This window comes from Alligator sinensis, unplaced genomic scaffold (genome assembly GCF_000455745.1).
Source record: "Alligator sinensis unplaced genomic scaffold, ASM45574v1 scaffold240_1, whole genome shotgun sequence".
Taxonomy (NCBI): Eukaryota; Metazoa; Chordata; order Crocodylia; family Alligatoridae; genus Alligator; species Alligator sinensis.
The window spans coordinates 3,206,297-3,217,469 of NW_005841902.1; the positions used below are offsets into that span (position 1 = coordinate 3,206,297).

The following is an 11,173-nucleotide window of genomic DNA, read 5'->3' on the forward strand; positions in this document are numbered from 1 at the left end:
ATCATCTAAAGCCTAGATTGTGAGCTCCCAGGGACAGGGACTGTTTGTGTTATTTATGTGTGTAGTGCCTAGCAATTGGTACCCGACTCAATAGATACAATGAACTATCATAATAACTCCCCTTTGAGAACAATATACATCTATAAAACTAAGAGAAAACACTATCTCCATTATCCAGGACTTTCTTGGCTCTTAGGAGGGCTGAAAAGAGACTGCTCCATTAGATAGTATCCCTCTACGGCAAAGTCTTTCCCTTGTAATAACTATCTTGTTAATAGATCTTTTCCTTTGTATACTTTTCCCCAGAGTATTCACCTAGGAAGATTTCCCTTTGTTTTTCCCCTCATGGATATGAAAAGCTTCTCTCTTTGAAAGCAAAAATATCCTTCAACCAAAGTGTTGCTAAAAATGGGTTCTGACATTATTTTCCACTGACATATAGCTGAAGAAAGCTCTGCATTTGGGTATTTTGTGTAAATACAAAATGACAGTTCCCAGAAAGATCCCACTCAAAAACAGGCTTCAGCTTTTTTTTTCTTCCCAAGTTTCATATAGTTGTAATAAAGCAATCATTCAGACTAAGAGATGACGACATGACACCTGTGAAAATATAAGTGCATAACTGGCACGATGTCATCTCAAATCTGCTGGAGCTAAAATAAAATTAAGGAAATTACAGTGTTTTTCTTCAAATTATTCACACTGCAAATTACCCATAGGACAATCCTGAAAAAGCTGGTATTAAGTAAGTAAGAACAGCACACCTCAGACAGTTGACGGGTTGAAAAAAAAAATTTCAGTAGTGCATTGTTTTTTATACAACACTGTTGCCAATTCAAAAGCCGTTGAAGTTGAGATCCCCATTAAATTCCATTAGTTTTGGATTAAGCGCCAAATGCTCAATCTGTGCTGTCATGTTCCATTTTAGATACTTCTTCAACAGACCTGCAAATGGCTATAGCAAGCTTCAGTCCTGGAGCAACAACAAAAAGCCTGTCTAGCAGAGCTGTCTTGACTCCAAGAGTTTGTTTGACATTCATTCCACTATTGGACAAAAGCTACTTAAACCAAGCTCCCAGTTCCCTTCAGGCCTACCTGACTGAATTTGGACTTTCTAACATTCTTAAATGAAACTGAAGGAATTCAGGGCCAAATTTTCAAAGTTTGATGCTTAAGTTATGCACTCAATATTTGGATGTACACTCAAAGAACACCTAATCCCTCTCATTCGTAGGAGCAAAGGAGCACATTTGCCTTGGCAAAATGATTAGTGCATGCTTAAGAAGCCATTTTGCTCATGCTTCTGTTCTCCACTTGGTATGCACTTCTGATTGGCATTTGTCCAACTCATTCACAAAATGGCTGTGTGTGCAAACCTAGTAGAATTACATTAAACACCAACCTTTGATTGCTTGCACTCATGCTTTTCTTACCATCTTACTTTGGTGTTCTGGATCACTTCTACTGCACACTTCTGTTCTCCTAGGGTTTGTGCCTTCTGCTGTGTCTCATGCTTTTATACACCATCATTTTTCTGTGCCTGTGTATCAGAAGGCTACGGTTTAATTAAATCTTTTCTCATTCATGTGCACTTCAAAGACATCAAGGTTAGGGAGCAAAGTGGGAGCAAATCCACTCTATGCCCAAACACTGAGGGGTTATCTTTACATTAAGTACAGATCTGAATATTTGAATCCACAGCTCAAGGCAATCTTGAATACATCATATTAGCACAGGTACTTTTCTCATGAATATGTAAAACAGGCTTAAATAAATACACTTCTAAAAAAATCATCAAAAATGGAGAAAAAGAGAGACATAAAGTATAGAGTGAATAAATTGGAATTGACTTTTCTTAGATAATTAACTGTGGCCTCTTCATCATTATATACTGCTTGTCTTTTGTGTAATGCTTATGCTTCATTCCTTTCAGAGGCATTCGTATACTACTTTACCAATCTGCTCTTTTCTCAGTAAATACAGAGTGTCTGTCAGACCCAGGGTTTCTTTTCCATCATGCTGCTAGAGAATTATGAAATGAAGATTAGCAAATTCTATGAGTACATCATAAATGAGATTAGTTCACAGGGAGGGATATTACTTGAGGTGATATCTGTGGGTGGAAGATATTTATCTCCATAGCAGCACAAAGTTTACAATAAACCAAACGTATCATGATCACCTTTTCTTTTTTTTAAACTAGCTGAAGCAATCATAATGTACTTTTTGGACATCTAATAGACTGTCAGGCTTTTTAGTCTTGAAAGGGTTAAAAAGGCTAGAGGCAGTGTGAGAGAGCTCTTTTTCATGACATTTCTAACAAGCTGAACAAAATCCAGTCCTTGTTTAATGAGCACATATTTTATACAAATAAGCTCCAATGAGCTTACCCATCTCTAATTAAACTAGAAAGGAAACATTTGTCCTAATTGGACTGCATAACTGAAGAATTAATCGGGAGACTGCTTAGAATTGCAATCTTATGGCCCAATTCACAGAAAAACACTTTCATGACAGGACATGCTACATGCAATTTCAGTCATGGTTTTTTTCCATGAGCAAGTAACTCCAAATGTAGTTTTAATGGGTTTCTTTTTTCTTTTGAAAAAGGCTGTTCACACAAAAAGTATGGGTCTTGATAGAGGTTAAGGTTGTAGTATACTTGCTGCAGTATTTTAATGTGGTTACCCAAAAATAACTCTCTGTCACTATAATTAAGGACTTGTCCAATTTTGACAGAGAAAATTGCATGCTACTTATTTACAAATATCCAAAGAACAGTTATTGTGCTCAGTTGACTCAAGCTGCAAAAAAAAAAAGAGCAACATAAGAATCCATATTCCTTCCCAGCAATGCCTGGCCTTAAGTAGGATGCTGCCAAAGGTTTAGAAGTTTTCAGCTGAACAGCCGAAACTTTTGGACGGCGTTAATTAAAATAGGACTTTCAAGCAATGACATGCCAGATGATGGACATTACTAGAGAACTTCTCTGTCTTGCAAATCCCATCCGATTAGTTTACCAACAAAAGCAAGTTTCAACAATTGCCAGCATTGCTCTGCCAACATTTGCTATAGTAGAAAGAAGTGGAATCTATTCTGCCTTAAGCCTCATCAGCAAAATTGTCAGCTAAGTTCCGATTCCAGAATCCTTATGAATGATGGTTAACATACAAGACAGAACACAGTGCAGCTGTGAGATGCAGGCTACAGCACGTGGCATGATGGCATTTAGAGAAATCTTGCTTTAACCTGTAAAGCAAGTACTTTCTATGGACCCTAACCCAAAAATCTTTATTGAGCCCTTACTGTGGCCAAACTTGCATTAAAATCAACTGTTCTAAAATGGTACATGCTGAGATTTTCAAAGCAGTTTAAAGGATTTATACATGCTTAGTTTCTATTCAAATTCAATTACATTTGAGTGACTAATTCCCATCGCCTACTCTGAAATGCCCAGACATAATGATCCCAAAAGAGAATCTATAAAAATGACACCTTAGTTTCATAGTTGGTAGGGTTGGAAGGGTCCTAAGCAGATCACCAAGCCCACCCCCCTGCCATGGGCAGGAAAGAATGCTGGGGTCAAATGACCCCGGCCAGGTGATTATCCAGCCTCCCCTTGAAGACCCCCAGGGTAGAAGCAAGCACCACTTCCCTTGGAAGTTGGTTCCAGATCCTAGCTGCCCTGACTGTGAAGTAGCGCCTCCTGATGTCTAGCCTGAATCTACTCTCCGTCAACTTATGGCCATTATTCCTTGTTACTCCCGGTAGTGCTCAGGGGAACAGGGCCTCTCCCAATGCCTGCTGGTCACCCTTGGCACATTTATAGATGGCCATCAGATCCCCTCTCAGCCTTCTCTTGTGGAGGCTGAACAGGTTCAGGTCCCGTAGCCTCTCCTCATAGGGCCTGCCTTGCTGCCCCCTGATCATGTGAGTGGCCCTCCTTTGGACCCTCTCAATGTTGTCCACCTCCCTCCTGAAGTGCGGTGCCCAGAACTGGACACAGAACTCCAACTGTGGCCTGACCAATGTCACATAGAGGGGGAGGATCACCTCCTTGGACCTGCGTGTGATGCATCTGTGGATGCATGACAAGGTGCAGTTAGCCTTCCTGACCACATCATCACATTGGCAGCCCACGTTCATCTTGGAATCAATAGTGACTCCAAGATCCTTTTCTCCCTCTTTGCTGACAAGAAGGGAGTGTCCCAGCCTGTAGGTATACTGCTGGTTCTTCCTCCCCCAGGTGCAGTACCTTGCACTTGTCAGTATTGAAGTGTTGTTGAACTGAAGTGTGTTGTTTACTCTCCAGCACTGACAATGGGATTGACCCAATGGGGGTTTGGTCTCAGTAGGTGTATCTACACATGCAATTAATGCAAAGAAATAAACTCTGGAGAAGTTTGAGCCAGAGTAAACTACTTTCAGGAACAGTATCTACATGTGAGCCAAAGACAGTAGCAATTTGAGCTGGGGTGGAGCAGGCCTGGGTTAGCAGGGGGCATTAGATGTCAGCCCTGGGTGGCATTAGTTGGCAGAGGGGCTGGATGGGACATGATCATGCTGAAAGTGCAGAGCTGGCAGGACTCTGGACCCTAGCTGGCTGGGCGGATGGGGCACAATTTACATCTTGTCAGTGTCTGCACGTGTTTAATCACAGTAAATTACCCTGGCATAAAATAGTTGTCAGTGGGTACGATGTGTCCTGTAGCTCTTCCTGAGAGTCATTGCCCACTTCCTTGTGCTCGCCTTCAGTGACTTGATGTATAACAAATAAAGGGGAAGCTGAGTGTTGAAACAAAAAGGAAACAGAGATCCCTCAAAGAGGAGCATTCCTCTTAAACAGGACTCCACCTTCCACCTTCCTTACACCCTGCTCTCTCCACTCCTGCTGGGCTAATACTATAGTCTTTCCAGTATAACAGAATCTCTTGAGTGGTAGCTCACCCAGTCATTGACGCTTATCATCCCCTCCCCAGTGAGGTCCATTGGGATTCAATTAATCCTGATTCATGCCCCTTTTATTGGTGCACATGCACTGTAAGTCCAGCACCAATCACAGACTCCTCACAGCCTTGGTTGAGGGGATTGGTTCCTCCTCAATCAATTACTCCCTTACTCAGTTCTCATGGATTCCACATTCACCATTATTGGCCTTAGCAAAACTGTCAGTCTTTCTCAGTGGTGCCCTTTGGTCGGCCTGTCAACTCCACCAACTGACTTCCCCCAGAGCTGCTTCTCAGCCGCTCTCTGTGAGTAAGATAGGAAAACCCTGCTTAGGCCTGCAGCTGCCATCTACCACACCAGAATGAGCATTGCCAGGAGAAAAAAAGATGCCACAAGAACCATGCTTTATTAGCAGCTGCTCAGTTCAGATCAGACTGCCCCAGAGCTGCTCAGATATTTCTAGTCTGATGCCAAGACCAGAAGGCAAACTGGATGCACCGCAGGACAGAGCAGTGATGCGGCAGTGGAGGAATGGAGGAGCAGAGACTCCTGAAGGAAGGGAGCCAGCTGCAGGCTGGAGTGGGAGCTTGGAGGGGCTCTGGTAAGCTGGGAGATGCCAGCACTGAGCCCATGGTGGAGAAAGTGGAGGGAGCCAGAGGGAAGCCTCACCAAGGACAAGCTGGATGTGGGAGAGACAGCCATGCTCATATTAAGGCCCTGTGGGTTTGTTTCCTGTTTTTTTTATGCTTTGTTGTGTTTCACTGGAGGGGAGCAGGTTAGGCTGAACTCCTAGCCTGGATCAAAGAGGGGAAGAACTGGTGACTCACTGAGGAAGAACCCACATTCAGGCAGGTTAGGATTTAGCTGGGGCAGGGCTGAGCCATCTCTGAAGCACCCAAGGCTAGGGCCTTCATGTCAGTGAAAGGCCAGCCCAGTCTGGGTTTTTCTTTCTGTTCTTCATTTAAGCTGGGAGAGTACAGGCCCTGCAAGAACAGGCGAGACTCCACCATCCTCAAGGCCCAGTGTGCTGTAGCAAGAAGACTCCACCTATAAGCTGCCAGGTCCTAAGACACTGGGGGACTTACCTGGGTTCAAATTATATGCCCTGTGTTCTTCCTTAGTTATTCTTTCCTTCATGATGCTCTGACAGGGGGACTGTTAGGGTCCAGGTGACCATCATAACGGAGAGACAGGCTTGAGGCAACCACATTCCTGTAAGTGCAAAGCAGAGAAAGAGGTTGCCCATTGAGATCCAGGGTGTGGCAGATGCTTTAACATCTGAGTGTTGCATGGACAAGGTGTAGGGGAGGTTGGAGCCCCAGAAGACAGACCAAGTCTGGTGTATCTCAGTAAAGCTGCAGTGGAATTGAACACCTCCCAATTAAAGTACCATCCAACATCAATTGTGGTGGGCGAGAATCTAATAATGCCTTGGTGCAGCTAAATCCAATGGACTCAAGTCCCCATGGCCCAGTTAGGTTGGGCACAGGGCTGCTGGGCCCCAAGGTCCTATCCTGTACTGCGCTGACACTCCCCACACCACACAGCTTACTTATATCCTGGTCTCCACACTGGAGGGTTGAGAGGCTGGCTCTTTGTGGACAGTTAGTCCTCACTGGCTCCTTCTCTAGCTGCCCTAGTCTTGTCTCAGCCAGAGCACAAGTTCATTGCTGTCCTGGGCTCATTCTCTGTGCTTCCACATAGACCTGCACTCTCTTCTAGGAGATGATGCATTCCCCTTTTCAGGGGTAGTGTGCCTCAGCCCTCTTGCCTTTGGACCTGCCGGGCCTCTTAGGGGCCAATCACACCCCAATCCCCAGACACATAGTCACCAGCAGCTAAGGCTCACCAGAAGCTGGGGCTCACCTGCACTTCTGGGTTCAATCCCAGACAGACTTGCTGACAGCAGCAGAAGCCCAGAGTGACTTCCAGATGAGTTGAGCAGTGACCCTGATTGCACTAAGGTTTCTACTCATCACAGGGGCTGGAGGATGGCTCTCTGATACACCTGAACAGTCTTGCCAGCGGTGGTGGAAGCCTAGTGTGACTTCCAGGTAAGTTGAGCAGTGACCCTGGTCACACTCGGGGTCCCACTTTGTAACAGAGGCCAGGGAACAGCTCCCTGTTATAACAATACTACCATACTGAGACATTAATCAGTTTATTGTGGCCTAATATCATCACACATGTAGGTAGTGATCCTTTACTCTGCAGCTAATTAGTCTACTCAGCAATTAAGCACGTGTGTAGATGCAGCCAGTGAGGAACAGATAGAATCCAACCAGGACTTCAGGATTTGACCTTATATAAAATATCATTAAAAAAAAAAACCCAAAAAAACCAACAACACACAACACCCCTACAAAACATCAAGGCATCGTTTTTTTAGATCTATTCTCCTGATCATTCTATGGCATAGGAGAGTCCTATTCTTCCACAGAATACATAGTAATATGCATCCTATTAACTGCTCAACTTCAGATTCTATTTGATCTTTCAGCACATAGGAAGTTTATTTGTTAGGCCTGTTTCTTCATCCTGTATCAGGTTTTCATTTAGTAGGCCTTCAGTGTCTCTTTTTTAGAATTTTTTATTGTTTGTATCATATCTATCTTCATTTACATTTTAGGGTATTTGTGAGGCAAATTATATCCAGTAAATAGAAATACCAGACTGAACATGAGAGCAAACACAATTAAGCATTATGAAAATATTCTGAACGGTCACAGCCACCATTTCAAATCTCTGTGGGTTAAATGCAGCTTCCGTAGAAGCTAATGCAGCTGTTCCTTTTATTATGAGGTGATTTTTGTACCATTAGTTTGGTCCATGTGGCGAAGTAGGAGTCCCTGGCTAGCCACAGAGCTAGCTTTCCACCAGCCTCTGGGCATGCCACCCACCTGTCTCACCCACCACACCTTGTTGGTAATTAATTAAGTTGTTAGTTAAGACAGGAGGCTGCCCATTGTACACCCTGATATTGGGGGGGCTATCCACAGCTCCATTCCACCCCTACACCGCGGCCCAAGCCTCACAGATGGCATCTCGGGCAGTTAGCTCAACCATTGCCTTCGCCCATTAGCTGTGGCCCCCAACCCTGGGGACCTTCAGCTTCCATAAGCCCTGGCCCCATCTCAGGCCCAGTTGGGACCCCGAACATCTTAGCTCTTCGTGGGCATTCCTCACAGTGGGCCCCTGGCCCTTTTGACCCTTTGGTCCTGGCCCCAGCATTGACCAGGCGAGTACCTCAGTGGGGTTTCCCCTTTCTGCCTGCCATAGGGATTGGGGTCCCGCCTTCTCAGCTCAGGTGCTCCTGGAAGTGTGCCTGGCCCTGTGTGGGTCACTCCCCCAGTAGGCTCAGGTGCCTCCAGAAGCTTACCTGGCCTACCCTTCTCTGATGGCAATGGTATATGGCCCACCCAAAGCTAAGGGCTGGGGTTAAGGCACCCCTACTCGCCTTTCACCAGGGTGATCACTGGCCTGGCATTTCCTGGGGGCCTCCACACCACTGGGCCCCACCAGGCCACCCACTCCTGGCACGGTGAAGTTTTAGGTCATGCCCAGGACCAGGAGCCTCCAAACCATCCCCTACAGCTCCTGCCCTTACCTCCAGGATGTTATAAGCAACCTTGCAGCCAGGCAGTGTTACTGCCTGGCTGGCTAGCAGCAAACTGCCTTGTTTATATAGGCAGCCATGGATCTAAAAATGGCTGCCGCAATTAAGCACCTGCTGGCTGCTTTGCTTGGGCCTTAAAGTGGCAGGCACCTACAGTGCCCTGCCACAGTCCATTTCAAACAAAATTCAGGTTATTTTTAAAACGTGTTTATAAACAGCAAGTATTGTAAACTGATTCAGATTAGGAATGAGGCAAGGGAACTGTGCAGACAAAATTGTGGGCAACGTTCTGCTCTTAGCTATTTAGAGTGAGAGTGCTGAAAGATTTTTCCTCCTTAAATTAAAAAAGAATCTTTAATAGAGAGGCAATTACTGGGATCTGGCTGAAGTTATCCTTAGCTTGTCTGATCCAAATCTAGAAATACTTACTCAGTTTTAATCAATCTCACCTCAGTCAAACTTCCTTTGACTTGAATGTGTCACTATTAAGTTCAGCTCTCATTGACTGCAGTGGATTTTTCTTTCCTGAATAAGGACAACTATAGGTTTGGCAACAGTACAGAACAAGTAACATCCTGCAGGCAACATCTTACTTGGCTCTCCTGTCAATCTAAAAGTTTTAACTTTTAATTTCTTGTGGCCTCAAGCAATATCAGGGAGTATCACAGGCAATATATTAATGGGGCCACTGGACCACTGAACTACAGGATGCATCCCTTTATATGTTTCCATGGTAATCAAGTCAAGAATTTAAAGAGATATGCAACAAGAATGAATGCCTCTTGTTATGGTGAAGCAATGCCTGTAGCTAGCAATATATGTTTCCATTGTAAAAAGAGAAGATTTAGGAGTCTAACAGGATGGCAACATTGGTTGTAGAATGATTAGTCTCAGAACTAATTATGAATAAGGTAGCCATTTCCCAGTGTAATATAATTACTTAACTGTTAACCTGTACACCTGTAGAAGGTGTGTGATTACAATAACAAAGTAAATAAGTTCAAGTGTTAAGTGGCAGTTAAAGCATGGGCTTTTCATACTGTGTACCAAAGCTTAATGGTTCAAATCCAGACTTAAATGAACAGTGTAATTCTCTGCTCAGTCTTCTGTGGGAAGTAGGTCACGCTGCCAAAACCTCGATGCATAATTTGGCACAGTTAGTTGGTCTGCTGAGGAAAGAGGAACAGGAGTGAGCCAGCTGGGAGTCTCAATTGACACACAGCATTAGAGAGGACGGCTGCTCTCTTGAGAGAAGAGTCTGGTCTTTGCCTGGCAGAATCTGGTTCCCTCACAATTAATCCTGCCACTGGATGAAAAGACATTTTGCAGAATTCAGAGAAGCATCCATTAATAATCCATTTCTATTTCCAGTTCTATATCTGTGATTTTTCATCCTATATTATCTATTAGCTTAAGGAGGCGGGACTCAGCTCAATCCTGCTGCCACTCACACCAGTGCAAATTCTACCTGACAACTTGACTTTGGGAGGGTTACTTTGGATTTATAGTGGTGTAAGTGGGAGCATAATTATCATTATGTATTTGTTTAATAGCAACCGAATTTTCAGTTTAATCTACTGTAGGATACAGAATTTTTGCAGGTACAGAGATTTTTGAAGTTTTTAAACAGCAGGGTAGATTTTATCTAACTACAAAATCCAAATCCAATTATGAGAAAAAAATAATTAGATTACAAGTAGAATAAAGGATGATTGCTAACCTATATTAAGGAATCCTGAGGTCATGAAGAGGCTCTTCTTCACGAAACCCATCTTGCCTTTTTAGTGCAGAAATAATCATGTATCTGTATGTAAACCTACCTTTCCTAGGCTTTTGAAGTTGCCTAAAGGTAGAACAGGCCCAGACTATTTTGGGGATGACACTCAGCACTGATTTATGTTCAATATGACAGATTCTTCAGAGAAGACAGACTTTTTGTTAAAAGAAGTATCTTTTGGAACAGCGTGTTCCATGTATCTTTCTACAGCAGGACAGCTTGAGGATACAGTCCAGGTAATCTAAATGCAGCTGCAGGCAACTTATGTAATCAGTGTAGACATGTTGATCATGGGCCAATCTCTACAGACCTTGAGGTGGTATTTTCTGTGCATACAAATGAGGACTGCCAGTGATGAGTTGTGTCTTGAACCAATTTCACTTTCACAAGAGCCTGCTTCTGGAACAGTGCCTATCCAAGGAGAGGACTCCATAATTTTTGACTGTGGAAACTGATAAAAGATACTTTATTCACATTGCTCACTAGTCTTCCAGGGAAGACAGGATGTGTCTGTAGTGGGAGTGGGTATGTTATCCTGGGGCAAATCTTCTGCTCTTTTAAATCAGGATTATTCTATTGAAGTCAACATAGCTACAAGAATGTATACTATGTTCTTTACTGAAGCCTTTTGCCATAAACAACCCTTCTCCCTATGGAACTGTGTTTCCTTGCTACACGAATAAATCTGGTAATTAAATGATATGTTGTGTAACTTTTGGCCAGCTACATCTTTACTTGAAAACGAGTCAGTGAAGAAAAGAAACCCTGGGGCACACAGTTGCCCAGAAACACATATCAATCTATTTTCTAGTGCAGCCCATTAATTCTCTTTC

General features: G+C 43.7%; 1 long non-coding RNA gene across 1 annotated transcript in view; it reads right to left on the reverse strand.

Moving 5' to 3' along the window:
• Positions 1-8,636, reverse strand: part of LOC106721886 — a 55,513-nt gene extending 46,877 nt beyond the window's left edge. The window contains exons 1-3 of the long non-coding RNA XR_001357606.1: positions 8,555-8,636; positions 6,033-6,159; positions 1,434-1,540 (exon numbers count right to left, since the gene is read on the reverse strand). This is a non-coding gene — a long non-coding RNA (uncharacterized LOC106721886). The remainder of the gene's footprint in view (positions 1-1,433; positions 1,541-6,032; positions 6,160-8,554) is intronic.
• Positions 8,637-11,173: the final 2,537 nt, after the last annotated feature.